The sequence below is a fragment of the Tupaia chinensis genome, unplaced genomic scaffold (genome assembly GCF_000334495.1).
Source record: "Tupaia chinensis unplaced genomic scaffold, TupChi_1.0 Scaffold000248_1, whole genome shotgun sequence".
In the NCBI taxonomy this organism is placed as follows: Eukaryota; Metazoa; Chordata; class Mammalia; order Scandentia; family Tupaiidae; genus Tupaia; species Tupaia belangeri.
Window position 1 is genome coordinate 1,351,206 of NW_006159726.1, and position 11,882 is coordinate 1,363,087.

The following is an 11,882-nucleotide window of genomic DNA, read 5'->3' on the forward strand; positions in this document are numbered from 1 at the left end:
CTCCTCTTGGGATCTTGAGCACGCACGCACACGCGCCCGGCATGAGTTTAAGCCACTGGGTCCGGGACTCGAACCGTGATCGACCTCGTGGGAGTCCAGCGATGCAGCCATTAGGCCAACTGCTGGTCCCTAGAGTTTCAGTTTTGCAAGATGGAAGAGTTCTAGAGATCATTTGCACAATAATATGAATATACTTAATCTTACCAAATTGGACAATTAAAAATGGTTACGATGTTTTGTATATTTTACCACAATTAAATTTTTTTTTAAATGGCTACAACAATATTTCTAGGCCCAGGTGTTCTTGTCAATTACCTATTAGGTGATGGAATCTATTTCTACTCCCCTTAAACCTGGGAAGACTGTTATGACTTCCCTGATACATAGAATGTAGGAGAAGTGATGCTTTGTGTCTCTCTGCAGCTAGGTCATAAAAGGCAATACAGCTTCTGCCAGGCTCTTACTCCCTTGGGACATCTACCTTGGTATCCAAGAGCCATTGTGTAAAAAGCTTGGCTGCTTGGAGGTCACCATACTAGAGAGGTCACACAGAGAGACCACATAGAGATAGAGAGAGATACCTGAAGAGCTCCAGTTGTCCCAGTCCCTATTGTTGGAATATTCCTAGTATCAACTGCCAGTTATGTGTATGAGCGAGCCTTGAGTGATTCCAGTTCCAGCCTTTGAGCTGTCCTAGCTGATGCTGAGTAGAGTAGGTATAAGCTGTCTTCTTTAAGCCCTGCTCATGTTACAGATTTGTGAGCAAAATGAATGTTGTCCTTAGGATGACCAATTTGTCCTGGTTTTTCTGAGTCTTTCTTTGTTTAGCACTAAAAGTCTCACACCCCAGGAATTCCCTCAGTAACAGGCAACCAGGATTATTGGTGTTATGATCTGAATGGTGTCTCCCCTTAAATTTTATATGTTGATGTCCTAACTTACAATATCTCAAAAACGTTTGGAGATAACACCTTTAAAGAGTTAAGATAAGTTAAATAAGTTAAAATGAGGTAAATAAGTTATAATGTAAATAAAATGAGGTCATTAGCGTGAGACCTAATCCAATATGACTGATATCATATAAAGAGAGGAAATTAGGACCTATCCATAGTGGCACAATGGTAGCACAACAGTGCTGGAAACCATGTGGGAGATCACATTCAGTTTCAGGATCAACCTCTACATGTATGCCTGCCCTTGATTCTGGTAGACTGAAAAGCTAATGGTGGGAAGAAGGGGTTCACAGTACAAGATCCTGTTGAAGTTACTCGTCTTTCAATCTCTCTCCCTCAATAATCAGAAGAAGGAGAAGAGAGGAAAAGAAGAAGAGGAGAAGAGGAAATAGACAACACACAAACTAAGGGGCAATGATGTGAAGACACAGTGAGAAGGAGGTGATCTACAAGCCAAAGAAAGAGGCTTAGAAGAAACCAACCCTGCCAACACATTGATTTGAACTTCCAGGCTCTAGAATTGGGAGAAGGTAAACTTACATAGTTTAAGTCACCTAGTCGGTGGCATTTGTTATAGCAGTCCTAGAAAACGAATACAATTGGTCACTGTTGTAGACTGAATGTTTTGGTCTCACCAAAATTCATATATTGAAACCCTAACTCCCAATGTGATATTTGGAGGTGGGGCCTTTAGGAGGTAATTAGGGTTAGATGAGATCATGAGGATGGGGCCCTCATAATGGGATTAGTGTCTTTATAAGAAAAGGAAGAGAAATAGAAGTCTGTGAGCATGCACGAAGGAAAGGCCATATGAGGACACAGGAAGAAGGCTGCATTTACAAGCCAGGAAAAGAGACTGCGCCAAGAACCAAATCTGTTGACATCTTCCTCTTAAACTTCTCAGCCTCAGAACTATGAGAAATATATGACTGTTATGTAAGCCTCTCAGGCTATGTTATTTGCTATAGCACTGCCTGAACTAAGACAGTAGCCCTGCTTGTTTTTCTATTGAGACTTAACATTTTGTCAATAACCAGGCCAACTTGTTGGTGGACTCCTTGAGGGCAGGGGTCATAACTTTTATCATTCTATTCCCAGTACTTCACATATTCTTTAAATTTTTATTTTATTTTATTTTATTTTATTTTATTTTATTTTATTTTATTTTATTTTATTTATTTATTAGGTCAGAGTTAGTTGCTGAATAACTGAGTACACTGGGCAGGGGAGCAATAACTGTCTTAGATGGGCAGCACCTTAGGTGAATTACATAACTGGATTTTAGAATGTCCGAGTACATAAAAATATGTGACAGAACAGATTGCCTTTAGCAATTTAACCTCATTCCTTTCCTTCTGGCAAGTGCAGGCAGTATGATTGCTTCTACCTCTTTGCAATTGCTCAGTGGCCCAAATGTAGTTACCAATCAGACCTTTCGCTTATTTAATCTCCCACCCGGCAGGAGCTATCGGAACATATAAAAATCATCCTAGTTTACATCTGCTTCCCCAATCATCACTGGCTGAGATTTCAAACCATTATCTGTCTGTAATGATGTCTCTCTTCTCTCAATAGTGTCCAGATTTATTGAATTTGAAAGTTTTGAATATTTCTTGCTAAGGATGAACCTCCAGGGTTTACAGATCCTCACCCAGGTCTCTATTTATAGTCATCAACAGCTGCTCAGCACACACTATTTAGGCTGCAGGTGTACTCCACTAGTAAAATAAACACCCCAATTCATATTTGCATGCAATCCAGAATATTACCCAGATGTTGAGATGAATACAATGGGATCATCTGTGGGAAAAGCATATTAGCTGCTGTGATGAGCAGAGGCCCTTGACAGAGATGATGTGCAGTCCCTAGTGAGATGTGCTTGGGTGGTGAATGCCAAAAGGCCACACCAGTGGATCCCACCCTCGAGCCACAGCCTGACTCTGTCATTGCTACAAGATTGTTGATTTAGGGATAAACAGTCTAGATTAAAAGAGAAAAAAGAATCCCACAGCTCTCTGCCCAATTTGGAGCTGTACTCTGTTTATAGTCTTGGGAGGTCAAGACTAGTGGAATTGTCCTGGTTCCAGCAGATAGGCCATGGGACACCAAGTCCTCTCACTTCTGTGTTGGCCACTCCCAGCCTATGCACCTGAGCAGAGGGCTACAGTGACAGGTGAATATGATGACAAGGACAAGAGAGGCTTTCTGGAATTTGTTCACCTTCTGACTCAGCAGCACGATATCAAGACCCTCAACCTCCCAACGTGGAAGTGAGGATGCAGCAGGTGAGAAAGAAAAGGTAATTTTAAAGTTTCAAATATTTTCTTGAAGTATAATATGCAAACAGAAAAGTATATAAGTTAATAATATAATTCAATTTTTTAAAATTAATTTTATTATTACTATTCTTTTTTAAAAATTATTATTTTTTAAAATTTGACCAGAGAGAGACACAGAGAGAGAGAAAGTGAGAAAGCAAGCTGCCAGTTCCAGGACTCAAACTGCAGTAGGCCATGTGAGAATCCAGCACCTTATCTGCCATGCTACCTTTTAGTTGCTGTTATTATTATTATTATTATCATTATTTTATTATTCTTTTAATTTAACCAGCGAGAGAGAGAGAGAGAGAGAAAGGGAAAGTGTGAAATCAAGCTGCCAGGTCCGGGATTCAAACTGCAAGTCAGACATGTGAGGGTCCAGTGCCTTAACCACCACGCCACCTGCCAGCCCCTGTATAGTTCAATTTTATCAAATGAAGCATACCCATATAATCAACACCCTGATCAAGAACCAAAGCATGAGGCACAGCCGTGGTGGCATGCACTGCCATAACACTGTGCTAGCACCATATGGGAAGACCAGGCTGGGATATGTGTGTATGTATGTGCCCCAGCTTTTCTTTCTGGCTGTGTGATGTTTAATTGCCTTTTTGTATCTTGGTTTCTTCATCTGTAAAACAGAGGCAGTAATTGTACCTACCTTTTAGAGTTGTTGGGAGAATTAGACACCCAATATGCTTTAGGACATTATTTAGCATTTAATAAACACTCAAGGACTGCTAGTTGCTTCATTGTAATAATAACAAAAATTCCAATGCTACTTGCTACTTGATGCTGGCACATGTGTATGACGTGTTTTGGGAATGACCCAGGGATCTGGACCTGTGGTTAGTCATATGACTTCAGGCCTTATAGGGCACTGCATTTTTGTGCTACCATAGTGGCTATTTCTCTTTTATTTATAAACTTATAGATACATTTATAAATATTTCTTTTTAAATACATTTCCCCCATTTCCAGACATTTGAGTCCTTCTATAATATAGTTATTGTTACCTATTTAACATATTATATTTAACCTTTTTCAAATGAACTATTGACCCCATTGCCTTAAATTTAGGGGTATTTTACCTTAGATGATTTTTTAGTTAAAGAAATATATAGCGAGCATATTTCTTGAAATAGAAACTAATATACTGTTTAAATATATGCTTCTTCTGTAGTTTCTGATTTTTTGGATAAGCTGTGCTGAAGAATTTTTGGGAAAATCCATTTATAATATTTCAATAATCACTGATTCCGTCAAGGTTTGGGTGGCACTTATTTGAAGGAGACCATCTGCTAAAACAGAGCTTCCAAGACCCCTGCGTTGGAGCGCCCTGGGGAGGCTTATTAAAAGAACACATTCTGGGCCCTACTCCAGACTGGCTACAGTAGGGCTGTAGAATCTACATTTTAAACAAGTTCCCCAGGTGGTTCTCGGGCACCCAAGATTCATTGTGTTAAAAATGACAGTTTTATAAGTCCCAATGCCACTACAGTATACATGCAGATGCGTGGTGAATAGCAAATTCAAAAAGTCCCTTAGTCACTAAGGCCAACAAATAAAACAGTAAAGGGGCGGCAACAGCTGGCACTGAGCCAGGAGCATCTTTTGGGGGCTGCTTTTATGAGAAGGGGGCACTTGCAAGCTGGTTCCTGGAGGAATTGCTTTGTAACAACAATGACAACGATGTAGCTAGCAGTCGAGTACTAATTAAATGTTAAATGGTGTCTTCAACACATTACATGTAGATGTATGTCATCCTCCTAACAACTCTACAAGGTAGGTATGATTATTTCCATTTTACAGATGAAGAAACTGAGACACAGAAAAACAAACATTACACAGCAAGAGCTTCTTTGGCAACATAAATTCTAAAATTGGAATGAATGATACAAAGATTAACATGGCCACTGTACTAGGATGACATGCAAATTCATGAAGTGTTCCATATTTTTAGACCAAGGGAATGGAATAGAAAAATCTAGAAATAAACCCAAAACATATAGCGAGAGTATTTGTGACAAGGGAAGAAGATAATATAGTGGAGAAAAGAAAGTCTTTTTAACAAATGGTGCTGAGAAAACTGAATATCCACCTACAGAAAAATAAAACTAGACCCCCATCTCTGATCATTAATGAAAATCAACTAAAAATGGATTAAAAATTAAAGTGTAAAACCCTGAGCTATGAAACTACTTGTGGAAAATGCAGGGGAAACACTTGAAGACATGGAAGTAGGCAAAGATTTCTTAAATAAGACTCCTAAAATATGGTCAACAACTCCAGAAATAGGTAGGTGGGATTATATCAAGTCAGAAAGCTTTTGCTCAGAAAAGGAAACAATAAATAGACAGCTCACACAATGGGGTGAGAAAATTTGTAAACTACACTTCACATTGATAACTAAATATATAGGAAATTCAAGCAGTTCACCTGCAACAAAAACTATAACCTAGTTTTAAAACAGGCAATCGATCTAAATAGACAGCTCTCAAGGAAAGACAAATGAATGGCCAAAAATCATATGAAAAAATGTTCAACATCTCTTTTCATAAGGGAAGTGCAGATCAAAACCATGAGGCATCACCTAACCTCGGTCAGAATAGCTATGATTAAAAGAAGCAAACAAGCAAACAACAGCAACAACAAAACCAAGTAACAAGAAATGTTGGTGAGATTGTAGAGAAATGAAAACCCTCGTGCACTGTTGGTAGGAATGTAAACTAGTATAACCAGTGTGGAAAACAAGAGAGAAGATCTTAAAAATTTACAAATAGAAATACTATTTGACTCAGTAATCCCTCTTTTAGGTATTTACCCAAAGGACATGAAATCACTCTGTTGGAGAGATACTTTCACATCTATGTTTATTGCAGCATTATTCATAATAGCTAAGACATAGAATCAGCCTAAGTGTCCAAGAGACGATGACTGGATTAAGAAAGTGTGGCACATATAGCATAATGAAATACTACTCAGTCATAAAGGACAGTGAGATACTGTTATTCAATACAAAGTGGATGAATCTAGAAGATTAAATGCTAAGTGAAATAAGGTAAACTATGAAAGACAAACATTGTGCATTCCTACTTGACAGATATGGAATGTCTGCACTCTATGGCAGAAATAGAAAGATTTGAAGACATAGAGGTAGAGAGGGCAACTGTAGATACCAGACACTGCATGGGGGATGAGGGAGTGGGGGAAGCTGGTTTGGAAAAAAATGTTTAACAAATACAAGAATGCATACAAACAAGGCAAACAAGTTTTGAAACAATAAACCACAACAGAATACAAAAAAGGGTTGGGGAATCAGCAGTTAGCGTAATGGCTATGTCGCTGGACTCCCACATAGTCGACCGCGGTTCATGTCCCAGACCCGGTGACTTAAAAACTCACGCTGGGCGCGTGTGCGTGCGTGCCCAAGATCCCAAGAGGAGAATGGAGGAGAAGGGATTGCGGCGTGACCATCCCCCCTGGATGTGATTTCTTGCTTTCTGTCTCTCTGTCTCTCTCTGTCTGTCTGGCGAGCGCACACGCCCTATAGTAAAAAAAACCTCTCCAAAAAAAAAAGGGTTGTACTATATATATATATATATCTATATCTATATCTATCTATCTATCTATCTATATATATATATAAATTAATGAAAATCAAAGGTGCATAAATTAATGTAATGTTCTTTGTTGAAGATAATAAATATGGTAATAGCCTTGATTTGATTATTGCACACTTCAGACATGATTTGAAAAATCATATTGTACCCCACAAAGATGCACAACAATTAAATGTGAATAAGAAATTATAAAAGATGGGACCAGCAGTTGGCATAATGGCTATGTCGCTGAACTCTCATGAAGCTGACTAAGGTTCGAGTCCTGGACCCGGCAGTTTAAACTCATGCCAGGCGCATGTGCGTGTGTACCCAAGATCCCGAGAGGAGAATGGAGGAGAAGGGATTGTGGCATGGCCATCACCCCTGGGGGGTGATTTCTCGCTTTCTGTCTCTCTGTCTCTCTCTGTCTTCCTGACGAGCGCATGCACTCTATAGCAAAAACCTCTCAAAGAAAAAATTATAAAAGAAAAAAAAGAAGAAAATGGAAGAAAAAAGTCACACAGCCAGAAGGAAGCAGAGCTGGGGCTTCACATTCAAGTATACCATATCTAAGTCCACAGACGTAACTTTATGAGCCTTGTGCCACGCAATATTTGTTCTTCTAAAAGGACGTAGAATGCAATCTGTGGGACAATGGTAACACGATGCTTTGTGAGGCTGATCCACTTGGAAAGGTCCCGGGTTTGCAGCCAGAGACCTCTCTGAATATGTCAGGCACATGTACATCCTTGATCTGGGGCTGGCTGAAGCTATAGATGGATCATAGTATGCAGATTCATTGAGGGTGCCCATCTCTTTGTCTCTCTACCTTTCTTTTTCTCCCATTCATGGAATAAATAAATAAAATTTAAAGAAAGTAAATAAAGGCCCAGCCACTGTGTCACGGTGGTAATACAAATGCCCTGCAAGGCTGAAATCCATATGGCCAATTGTGGGTTCCAGTCCCCGGGTTGGCTTAAAAATGCACTGGTTGCATGCAGGGGCACCCAGGATCCTGAGGATTTGGAGGGCTGGGAAAAAGGGATCACAGTATGACTAAGACCCAGTTGAGGGTGTTTCTCATTCTCAAGCATGTGTACGATCACACTCTCTATCATAATAAATAAATAAGAAATGTAATCTGGACTTCGAAGGACAGTAATTGAGATTCTGCTTAGACTGACCCATTTATAAATGAGTATTGTGAAATAATTGAGCTCCTATTATATATCAGGCACTGTTTTAGGCCCTAGATGTGTGAAAATGCAGAAAGCAGCATGTATCTGATCTCAAGGAACTCACAGTCCTTAAGGAGGAGGCATGAGGCACATCTAAACATATGTCCAGGTAAACCTATAGCTCCAGTTACTGCTGTTTTGAGTGTCTATGAAACAGAGAGTATGATCCAGGCAGGGCGGGACAGGATGACTTTTTTCTGCTCCACAATGTCTGAGGCTTTACTTAGGACACCCTGAAGACTGGGCAAAGCAGCATCTCATCTGTTAACTGAAGCCTCCCTATGTGGCTTGGGCTTTTCAGAAGAGGGCAACTAAATTCCAAGAGAGCACATCCCAAAAGGGTCCTCAAAGAGTGAATGCTTCTGGAGAACTTAACAGAAGCCACATGACTTTTCTTATAGCTCAGTGGTGGAAATCCCCCCAGTCCTATTTCCACCTAATCCATTGGTCTAAATAATCATCAGCCTGGCTAGATTCAAATAGCGAGGCATAGGTCTCATTCCTCAGGGAGTTTCATCCCATGTATATTCTATTTTAAAAGGAGAGAATGTTAACTAAGGGAAATGATTCTTTAACTCTGGAAATTTATTCACTATGGTTGGTGGAAGGATGATTTTTTGGAATATCTCGTGTCATACCCATCAGTCACTTTCTTTTTTTTAAAAAAATTATTTATTGATTCATTTATTTTAATTTGACCAGACACACACACACACACACACACAGAGAGAGAGAGAGAGAGAGAGAGAGAGAGAGAAAGTGAGAATCCAAGCCACCAGGTCCAGGACTCAAACCCTGGTCAGCCACGTGGGAGTGTCCAGCCACGCCACCTGCTGGTTCCCCCATCAGTCACTTTCAATTGCCCATTGGGGTTGAGTGATGGAGACTAGGAAAATATTTCAGGTCTTGCATCACTTCCTCAGGTGAGTTGGAACTCTTGAGAGTGGGACCCAACAATCTGCATTTTAACAGGCCCTTGGGTAACTTTTATTTTATTTTACTTTATTTTATTATGATAAAGAGCACGTGTACATATATATGTGTGTAAATGAGAGAGGGGGAGATTCTTTCTCTAGCCCTCCAGCTCCTTAGGATCTTGGGTACCTGTGTGTGCACCTGGCATGTTTTCAGGCCAACTTGGGGATCTGAACACATTGTCAGCATGTGGTTTTCTGCACTGCAATCCTATATGCTACAGATTGTGCTACCAGTCTGGGCCATTCCAGGTAATTTTAATGTGAGCTGAAGTTTGACAAACACACTATGCTCTGTAGCATAGAATGCCAGAAAGACCAAGGAAGGGAAGATTTCTTGTTAAATCGTGAGGCCTCTACTTCCTTTCTCCACCCTTCTCTGAGTGCTGCCTACCAGAGTTAAACCCGTCCATCCTTCTGCCTACACTTTACCATCTTTGCTTTGAAAGTAGAATAGCTGAGCATTCCTTTCCTGATAAACTGGTGATCCTAAAACAAAGTTGTGTAGAATAACAACCTCTCCACCTCAATGTAACAGCTTGATTTTTGCCATATTTCTCACAATGAAGGTCATAAGTTAGTTGAGAATTGTTATTTTTGCTTACAAAACAGCCAGTCAGCTCTGTAGTGCCTCTCTCTCACTCTCTCTCTCTCTTTTTTTTAGGGAGAGATTTTTGATATAGGGTGTGTGCACTTGTCACAAAACGAAGTGAGAAAGCACCACAGGGGGAAATGGCCATACCACAATCCCTTCTCCTCCATTTTCCTCTCAGGATTTTGGGCATGCATGCACATGTGCCCAGAGTGAGTATTAAGCCACCAAGTCTGGGACTCGAACTATGGTTGACTATATGGGAATCTAGCAACATAATCATCACACCATCTGCTAGTCCCAGACTCTCTTTTTTTAAAAAATAATTATTTTATTTAATTTTATTTATTTATTATTATTCTTCAATTTTACCAGGGAGAGACAGAGAGAGAGAGGGAGAAGGCAAGGCAACAGGTCCAGGACTCAAACCAATGTTGGCCATGTGTGAGTTCAGCACCTTAACTACCATACCACCTGCCAGCTCCCAGTCTCCCTCGTAACTATGAGTAGACAGTCAAGGATCTGCAGGCATTTGGACAAAGCCACCACACAGAAAGCAGAGTTTGGGCTGGTTCTGTGGTGTAATGATAATGTGCTACTCAAGGGAAGCCAGATTCCACATGCAACCATGATTTGAATCTCCGCCCAGGTCTGCCTGAATTACTCTAGGCATATGTGTGAGTGCCCGAGATCTGATGGGCCCGAGGATTAAGAAAAGGGGATCCTGGCATGACCAGAACCCATGGAAAGTCCTCATCTCTCTCTCTCTTTCTCTCTCTCTCTCACTCTCATGGATGTGCAAATGCACTCTATTATGAATATAGAGGTAAGGGGGAGCAGACATCAAGCAGATAAACTCATAGAATGAAAGGTCCTAGAGAAAACAGAAAATTCATGAAACAGTAGAAAACTTCAATAATAATAATAATGACAATAACAAAAGAAATTCAATAATAATTAATGCTCCTAAATTAATAAAAGAAGACATTGGATTCACAAAACAAAAACGTGACATGATAAAATAGAACAAATGGAAGAGAAGTACAAGTTCTTGGAAATTAAAATAGAATGTTTAAAAATTGTAGTAGTCAATTGTAAGATAAAGCTGAAAATAATTTCCCAGAAAATATAGCAAAAGGACCAAGAAATGAAACATGAGGGAGAAAAATTTAAAAATCAGATGAAAAACATTATTTCATCAGCATCATCCTTTTCCCACCAAGGCAGGCCTAGTATTTAGCAAGTATTAAAATGAGAGATCCATTTGTTGGGTAGCTGCATGTGCTATGCACAGCATTTTTACCATGTGTGAGGGGACATCAAAAAGTTTTTGGGGGACCAGCAGTTAGTGGAATGGCTATGTCACTGGACTCCCACGTAGTCAACTGTGTTTTGAGTCCTAGACCCGGTGGCTTAAACTCACGCCAGGCGTGTTTGCATGTGTGCCCAAGATCCCAAGAGGAGAATGGAGGAGAAGGGATTGCGGCATGGCCATCCCCCCTGGGAGGTGATTTCTCGCTTTCTGTCTCTTTGTCTCTCTCTGTCTTTCTGGCAAGTGCACGTGCCTTATAGCAAAAACCTCTCTCAAAAAAAAAAAAAAAAAGTTTTTGGAAGGGCTAGCCCCATAGTGTAGTGGTTAAGCATCATGCTCTGGGAGCCAGATCTCGAATGGTCGACCACAGTTAGAATTTTGGCCCTGGTAGCTTGAAAAACATGCCTGGTGCATGTGTGTGCATGCTCAAAACCCTGATGGGAAGAAAAAATGGAGGGAAGGGATTGTGGTGTGACCACGCCCCCACTGGTGGGCGCTTTCTTTCTTTTTCTCTCTCTATCTCTTGCTTACTCACTGGCAAGTGCACGCACCCTCTGGCAATAAAAAATGTTTGTGAAAAATGGGATTAAAGTATAAATGTACTTTGATGCAAAATCTTTTAAAATCTATGCATAGTATTTTCATAATATGCATTTTCCATTCACATTTTGAAGCCCTCTCATATATCACTATAGCACAGTGAGCTGACCCACTCAAACAGAGGACCCTGAAGGTGAGAGAGCTCACTGAAGAACCATAGATGTCAAGACCCAGACCCAACGTGGACTCCCCAAAGCGAGATCAGTGCCAAGAGAGGGCTAAATTGACCTGAGACTGGCAACATGGGGGAGTGTGGGTTTTGTTTTATTGCTCCCCACCCTGTCACCTACCCA

At 40.4% G+C, this 11,882-nt stretch overlaps 1 non-coding gene and 1 pseudogene across 1 annotated transcript; one reads left to right on the forward strand and one right to left on the reverse strand.

The window, feature by feature from the left end:
- The window catches only part of LOC102490587 (heat shock cognate 71 kDa protein pseudogene), a 101,348-nt pseudogene that overhangs the window by 62,326 nt on the left and 27,140 nt on the right, over positions 1-11,882 (reverse strand).
- LOC114007862 (U6 spliceosomal RNA) lies at positions 5,127-5,232 on the forward strand. Its single transcript, XR_003549447.1, has one exon. It is a non-coding gene; the product is annotated as a U6 spliceosomal RNA (small nuclear RNA).